General features: G+C 43.4%; 1 long non-coding RNA gene across 1 annotated transcript; it reads left to right on the forward strand.

Annotated features, from left to right (window-relative positions):
• Positions 1 to 540: 540 nt before the first annotated feature.
• On the forward strand, positions 541 to 5311 carry LOC148122105 (uncharacterized). The gene is made up of 2 exons (XR_015737907.1): positions 541 to 3751; positions 3799 to 5311. It is a non-coding gene; the product is annotated as an uncharacterized LOC148122105 (long non-coding RNA).
• Positions 5312 to 8206: the final 2895 nt, after the last annotated feature.

Genomic DNA, 8206 nt, shown 5'->3' on the forward strand with positions numbered 1-8206 from the left:
TGAGGTTATACTATTAATCTGATATACTATTAATGAAAGGAGTAAATTCTTTTCGATTTTCGTTTGTTGAGATAGGGTCTAGTAAGTCAGGCTTACTTCAAATTTGCTACATAGCTGAGGATGACTTTGCTCTCTCGACCATCCTGTCTACACCGCCTAAGTGCTGGGATCACAGGTGGATACCACCATATGAAGTCCAATAATTCTGTTCTTTAGAAAGCAATGAGGAGGTTGTTAAAAGGGTTTAGTAGGAAGAGGGGCTTGCTGCCAAGCCTGACAACTGAGTTAGTACCATCTTGTGCAAATTGTCCTCTGACCTTCTTACATGTGGCTTACGGCATGTGTGTAGATACATACGAAGATAAAAAATAATTTAAAAAGAAAGAGAAAAAAGCAAATATTCTGTGAAGGCCCTTTCAGTTTAAGACGTTAAACAAGTAATGATGTCTTTTCACTATCTGGACTTTATTTGTATTTAGTTTTGATCTGCTGGAGTTTAAACTGAGGGTCTTGTCTCTTGTATGCTAGGAAGGGACTGAACCAAGCCACATCCCTAACCCCAAGTGCTGTGTCGACACCTGAATCCTGCTCAGCTTAACCAGAGAGTGCAGCACCATTGTAACTTCAAGACAAAGTTGAGATTCCTCCATCTTGGATTCGTGCTGAGGCCATTTTAGGTTTAGCAAGAATTTGATCTTCTTGATGGACAGCCCTATGGAAAATTACCCAACTTTACTCTAGGAACCTGAGGTCACGATGCCCCAGCTAACAGCCTCAGTTAAACTACTTGCTTGTACAAAACCTCCCCTGCAGCTGCTGAGTGAGATTCAAGGATGTGGATTTTGCCTTTGAAAAATCTCTTGCTCTAAACACTACGTGGTACACTTGGGTCCTGAATACCGGGGTGTAGCTCCAGTCAGCTAGAATAAAGCTTTGAATTGGCTGTGAACTGTGTCTGGCAGGCTCCCTGTAACACCATGTCTCAAAGACCAAAAATGAAAACAATAAACTGCCATTTATTGTTTTTCTATTGCAGATAGTGATAAAGAAAATGACCTTAAGGAGACAGAGAGTGGACACACAGCTGGTCAGTAATGGGACTTGGCATTTAGTTGAACCCCAACAGTCTGACTTCAAAGCCTACGTCCCTCATGTTTGCACACAAACATACTTTCTCCTTTACCAGGGGAACCTGGGCACATATGAACTTCATGACCTCCATTAAACCTCGTTTGGTTTGCAAAAAAAAGGGAAGATGTTAGTCTTGATAAATGAAAGAGTGTGAGATTTTCTATGAGTTACCTTGAATTCGCTCTCAAGCTCCTTGAAAGACATCAGCCTCTGACTGCCCACGTCCATTAAGTGGGCAACAGAGTTGGGGTTCAAGCTGAAGAGACTGCTCCCGGGTTTTCATGCTTTTGCCAGCCCCTGCATGCCCAAGGCCAAGTCTTATGAGGGAAGAGATGTGTGACTCCGTCTGGCCCTCTGACATCTTTATGATCCAATCGGCAGCCGCTTTTGTTTCTCAGCCTTGTAGCAGTCCTGAAACCCCCGTGCACCTGCTGTATTCCTCAGTGTTCAAATGCGTTTGACTTTCCCAACTCGGGGCTCTAATTTTCCTCCTGACAGACATGTCTCTTTACGGGAACAAATCCGGTTCACATCTCAGCACCCTAGAAATGGATTGCATTGTCTGGTGAGGCACGAGACATTTGTGCTTGAGGATAAGGGTCACTGGAAGAAGAATTTAAATGCTTAAAATTAGACGAGAAGAGTCATACGTGTTTCCAAAGGAGGCAGTCCTAATGGCTTTCTGAACGCACAAATGATAGCTTGCGCCAAGCTTTTAAAGTGCCTTCCCGCTTGCTCTGAAGGACCCGCGTTTGTTTTCTTTGAGGTTTTTAATGGAATCGCAACATTTCATTGTGCTCACCAGAGCAGTGAAACGAATATAAAGTGGCAGGCCTGAGAAAGAAAGCCAGCGAACTGGAGCCCGATTTGCATCAAATACGTTATTATTTTCTGTTTTTCCTCTATGATATTTAAATGCCCTTATAAGAGACGACTGCAACCTCTTCTTAGATCCTTCCTTTCTTCCTTCCTTTCTTCCTTCTTTCCTTCCTTCCTTCCTCCCTCCCTTCCTTCTTTTCTTCCTTCTTCCTTCCCTCTCTTCCTCCCTCCCTGCCTCCTTCCTTCCTTTTCCCCCACTTCTTCCTCTGTAGTTTGTGCTACCTGGTGGCCCCCTCCTACCACCTTCCAGGTGTCGCGCCCAGACTGCCACTTGGGGGCAGTCTGATGCCTCCTTCCCTCCTCATCGCCATTTTCTCTGCCTTCTCCACACCGGCGTCTGAGGTTGTTGACCTGGTTTCTAGTGCCTTTTGTAACAGAATACTCATTACTAATCTCAGCAGCTTCCTAAAAAGAAAACGAAAGGTCTCATTCTTCACGTACTCAATAATACATTCTGCTGGAGTCTCAAGGTTTAGAGGCAGGTAGTCAGTTAAGGCAGCCGCGAAGACCACGGTTTTTAAAACACCTTGTCTTGGAAAGAAAAACTCCATGTTTAAACCTCATATGGTTCTGAAACAGCAGGTTCTCTGAGTCTCTGAGCAGTGCTCTTTTCTGTAATCATCCTGATAAAAGATCCAATATTTTTTCTGAAGGATGATCACATTTTAATGAAGATATTGGAATGACAAATAGCAGTAAAAATAACTTAATAGAAAAAGGAAATCACATAATCACATTTCTTTTCCGTTTTCGACTCATAAAGTGACTCCAATATTAAGGAAGGAAAAATCATACTCCTCTTTCAAAGTTTAATATAAATTCATTTAAGCACAGGAAGAAACAGCTTGCCGAATCCTTTCCCGGCTCATCCCTCCTTACTAGGCAATTTAATTAATGGGCAAACAGCCTGATAGTGGATTTTTCTGATACAATGACATGAGAGGAATAAGACCCATCTTTGCACACAACTCTCTGGCATGTCCCCCTGGCTGTGTTACAGAAACAGAACCAAGTCATATGGTTCCTGGAAAGTAATTGTTTGGCAGGGATCTACCCTTGCATGAATCCACACAGAGCAAGCACTCAGGTGGCCCTCATTTGTGCCAGGGCATGGGGTAGATGGCAGAGACTGTGTGTTCAAGGTATATTAATGGTTTAAAGTACCTGAGGAGGGGAAGGGGGACATATTAAGGGAACATAGACCTGCTAGAGAAAGGCCATACATCATGACTGCTTCCTCTATTGAATATAGTCAGTCTGTTCCAACAATTTACTCAGTAGCTATCAGATGCACACTGACCCCTGTGTGCTCAACACTGAACAGAGTTTTGCCTGAGAGCGCAAAAGATAACTTTTTAAAGAATTAAAAAAATAAGGAACCTTTGCCTTTGGTAAGTGTCCATTTCAAATATGGAAATTTGGGGTTATTTTTTAGAAGTTATTTAACAAATGTTTATTGTACTTGTACCCTGTTCAATGGGATTGCCTGCCAAGCTTCAAGGCTTCAGTTGAAATACTGACATATTATAGTGTTGAGAAGTCGCTTTTAATCCCCAACTTATTGGCAACATGGTAAAGGCTATACAGATAGTGCAAACGAGTAAGGGTTAAAGGCTCCTTCACCATTATGCTGTGTTTATGGCTAAAGATGGAGACAGTCCCTGGAGGAGGAAAAGCAAGGCTACTGAAGAGTAGTTGCTCACCAGCATTGCCAGTAGCTTCCCGTGCACACCCAGTCCAGGTGTCCATCCATTAACTCACAGTAGCTTCCCGTGCTGCCCAGTCCAGGTGTCCATCCATTGACTCACAAGCCTTCAAGGAGGACCCTACCAGGTCAAGGAGCATAGAGAGACTTGAGCAAGCATTCTTCACTTGTCCACTCCCCTAGCCTAACAAGTCTTGGGGCTTTATTTTTCTTATCTGCAAAGCAAACGACTTCAATTGTCCCTTTTAGCTCTTATTTTTATGATTTGTAAATGTAAAAGCCAAAGAAAAGATTCCAGGCAGGAGCTATTGAGTCAGTGCTGTAGCTGAACCAAGAATCAGTGTAAACAGTTTTTAAAGTAATAACATTGAGTGGTTGACGTATACAGTAAAGCCATGGACTCTGGGTCAGAAAATGTGTGTTCCAAGATACCGGCTACAATGTGGATCTTGAAGTCCCTGAAGGTCTGTGTATTGAAAGCTTGGTTCCCAGCCTACAGCTCTATTGACTTATGCTAAAATCTTTAGAAGGTGGGATCTAGTGGAATGAAATTGCATCGTTGGGGTCATGGCCTCAAATGGCGCTTGGGACCCTGGTCCTTTCCTATCTTTGTTCCCCAGTTCGGGTGGGGTGAGCTGCTTCCTTCACTGTGAGCTTTTCCCCACGGTGTACTACATTGTCATAGGCAACTGAGCCAAGTGGCCATGGGCTGAGATCTCTGACTCCTTGAGTCAAAAATAAACCTTCCATCTTTTTCAAATCAGTCATCAAAGGGATTTTTGTTATAGTAGCAGAAAGGGAACTAATACTACGAAAAAGACATTGTATTCTTAAGTAATTGGGGGAATTCATCATTCTGGAGCTGAGTTCAAATCTTGATTTCACCTGCTAGTTGTGTGGCTTTGTTCAAGTTACTTTACTTTTCTGGATCTGTGACTCCATCAGCAAAGGAGAACAAACAACAGGCTGCTGGGCAATAGCTGAAGATTTAGAGACCCAGATCTTAAAATCTGTTAAGTCCCTGACATGCTATAAGAATACAATATATGTTAATTTATCTCAGCAGCTTCTCTAAGATCTCTTAGGGAGGGGGGAACTAACATATCTTGAGTTCAAGCTTTGTGCCAGAAACTTCCAGAAACTGTATCATTTAATCTTGATGAAGCAAGCACTGTTATCTAAATTTAACCTACATTCTCTTTTCCCAGATGTAAAATGAACATAATAATACCTTTGCTACCTAGCCTGAAGAATTCTTCTGAGGATTAAAAGACTCATGCATGAAAGGACTTTGCAAATTGCCATTTTTTTCTATAAATGTGAACATAATAGCTATTGTCTTAAGAAACACCATGTTGTGTAGTATGAAAAGAATTTTCCACCTCCCCACATATACTTACTTAGATTCTATTTGTCCATTTATCAAAAATATGGTTTCTGTTCAGAGACTTTATTAGCAGGGACATCAAAATTACTCCCAGGAAGCTCATGAGGACAGTGAGAAAGAGCCAAGCTGTAGTAGAAAGATGAAGGACCAATTTAAGAAGGAAAAATAGAAATGGAGAAATTTTTAAATAAAAATTGTCTATTTCTTTCTTCTGTGTGTTTTGCCTGCATGTCTATATGTAAGTATGTGCAGTACATGTGTGCACTCCTGTGAGATCAGAAAAAAATTCCGAATCCTCTGGAACCGGAGTTAAGGATGGGTGTGAACCCCCATGCGGGTACTGGGAACTGAACCCAGGCCCTTTGCAAGAGGAGCCAGTGCTCTTAACTGTTGAGCCTTGGTTCCAACTCAAGGGGAGACATTTCATGCAAAGGACATAGCATGAAAATAGAAACAGGAAGGGAAAAAAAATCTTAAACTGGCTTGGAACTCATGAAAATCCTCCTGCCTCAGCTTTCTAAATGCTGGTATTACTGGCATGACCCACCACACTTAGCAAAATCAGGATGAACAACCAAACTTTTTTGAAGCCTGAGAAGTGGAAATTTTCACCTTTGTAACTTACAGGAGGAGCCCAGCATTGACTCCTTTTGTTTGTTTGTTTTTGTTTTTTGGGGTAGGGCTTCTCTGTAATCCTGACTGTCCAGGAACTTGCTCTGTAGCCCAGGCCATCTCAGATTTAGAGATCCTCCTGCCTCTGCCTCCTGGATACTGACTGGGATTAAAGAAGTGTACCAATCACACCTGGCAAGTATTGACTTCTGAGTGCAGCAAACAGTCACTGAGCACCTTGTGTGCCAGGCGGTGGTTGAGGGATGTATCAAATGTGTAGATTAAAAGGTTGAGGTACCTGTTTCTAGGTGATGAAACTTCTGGTCAGTACAACAAATGGACAAGTTAGGCAGTAAATGAACAAAGTTCAGATGTCGTTAGAAGGTATCAAGGGGAAAATAGCAGAGCAGGCAGGGTGATCTGCAGCGACAAGAGCGTGACTGTAGGCAGCAAATACAGACTCGAGGGGTCAGATGGGGTTATGTTGAGAAGATGACATCTGTGTGGAGGCTTGCAGAAGGTGTGGGAGTGAGGTGAGCAGACACACAGAGATGAACTTGAGGCAGAATAAACCGGTGGGGAGTCAGCACTCCCCACTTCAACCTGCAGCATTAACACCCCCAGAAGCACCCATTAATTACTCTGATGGGCCCCACAGAGTCTTCTCAGCGCATCCCGGTGTTCCCTAAATTGAAGAGCCTCTGAAGTAAAGACAGAGTCTAGTTGACTTGTGCTAAGCTTGTACCAGGCTTGTCTGGAGTGAAATGAGCCAGGGGGAAGGGAAGTCGCAGAGGAGGTGAGGTCCAGAGAGGCTCAAGGGAAGGTTCTTGTGCTAGGTTTTGTGTTTAGTACTGAAGTTCCACCTATGTTATAATTTAGGCTCTCACCCAACGGAGGGGGGAGGAAAGTAGATGGTAACACCAGCTAACCTGGCTTAGGGAACATGACAAGAAGCTCCAATCATAGAGTAGGGGAAAGTGTATGTTACAGCGGAGGAGCCAAACACCTCACTATAATTAACTGTTTTATCAGCTACTTTGAAAACCTATCATTGAGAATTTCCAAAAGAAAAAAAAACTTGGGTTTCCTAGTTGAGACTGTTTGGAACCTGGTCGCTGGGGTTTCCATAAGCTAAACTATCATTAAACATTCCTACCACCGAAGGGGGTCATTAGGAGTGCAAGTTCATTGGAGTTAAATTTCTATTTATTTTGGCTGTGAATCTCTATATAGATTTGTGTCCCTCAAGCAAGAAAAAAAAGATGATGACATTTTTTATTTTTTTCTTATTGTGCCTAGGATTGAACCCAGGGCCTTGCACATGCTAGACAGCGACTCTGCCACAGAGTCAGGCTCCCAGCCCAACAAATCTCAAAGATTTAAGTGGTTAGAACAACTAGAGCTGCATTAAATTGTGGAAGTTTGAACCCAAATGCTTTGTCTGGATGGTTACTCTTTGCTTAAACTTTCAGCCACTAAGGATACTTAGAGAGCATCCACAACAAACAGCTTCTTCCTCCACCTTTACCCACCTGGCTATCCTGCAGTGCTCAGCTCTGGGCAGAGCTTTGCACCATGAGGAAGGCTGGAGAAGCCTTCACAAGGGAAAGCCCTTTCCTTGGGACAGCGCTTCTTCAGAGAGCAATGTCTTTAATGTGGCTGCAGACCAGCTGTGGGGTGAGGGCTCTGATCTTCAACAGAGCCCAAAAGAAGAGAGTTTTAATTGAACTATGACAGAGGGTGCCACCCAAGTGTTATATCTGATTCTCTTGACCTTCTTCCAGCTCGGTTCTCGTGTATACCATGGGAAGATATATGCAGGGTTCTAATTTAGGAAGATACCAGATCTCAGATGGCTTCCACACTGTTGTCTTCATGGACCAGACTCAGCCCTGCATTTTTCAGAATCAGTCTTGGTCTCCTCCTGATCTTTTCTTCACGGTGTCTCAGTAGCTAGGGTCTTCCGTGAGCCCTTCACCCCGACTTACCTCATATTACAGAGGCTTCCTGTGCTTAGGTTCAACTTTCAGGGAGCCTCTGGCTGGCGTCCATATGCAACATCTCCAGCTATGTCCACCTACGTTTTTAGGTCTACTCATCACTTCAAGGTCAGGTCTTGCAGCAGCTTGAGTGTAAGAAGCAGTATTTAACAACAGACAGATCCTTCGAGCTTTGTAGTACACTTTGTGATCCCATTTCAAGGGTCAGAAACCATGACAGGTGGTGACTAAGACTCCCACTTACTCATAAGAGCCCCGAGAAAGTCCCTCCAGGCTCCTGAACTCCAGGCAGCCTTCTGCTGCCACCAGCAATGAATCACAGAGCCTGTCACCACGGATGTGACATTTGGGAACTATACACATATGACTTAAGATAGAGAGTGGGAATGGGAGGAAGGATGACACAGACATGTCCAGAACAAAAGATTAAAGAGTCGCCAGTACTCCTTGCCCATCCAGCGAACTGTAAGAGCAAAAACATTATATTTGGCA

Source organism: Myodes glareolus, chromosome 5, assembly GCF_982192425.1.
Source record: "Myodes glareolus chromosome 5, mMyoGla1.1, whole genome shotgun sequence".
NCBI classification, from domain to species: Eukaryota; Metazoa; Chordata; class Mammalia; order Rodentia; family Cricetidae; genus Myodes; species Myodes glareolus.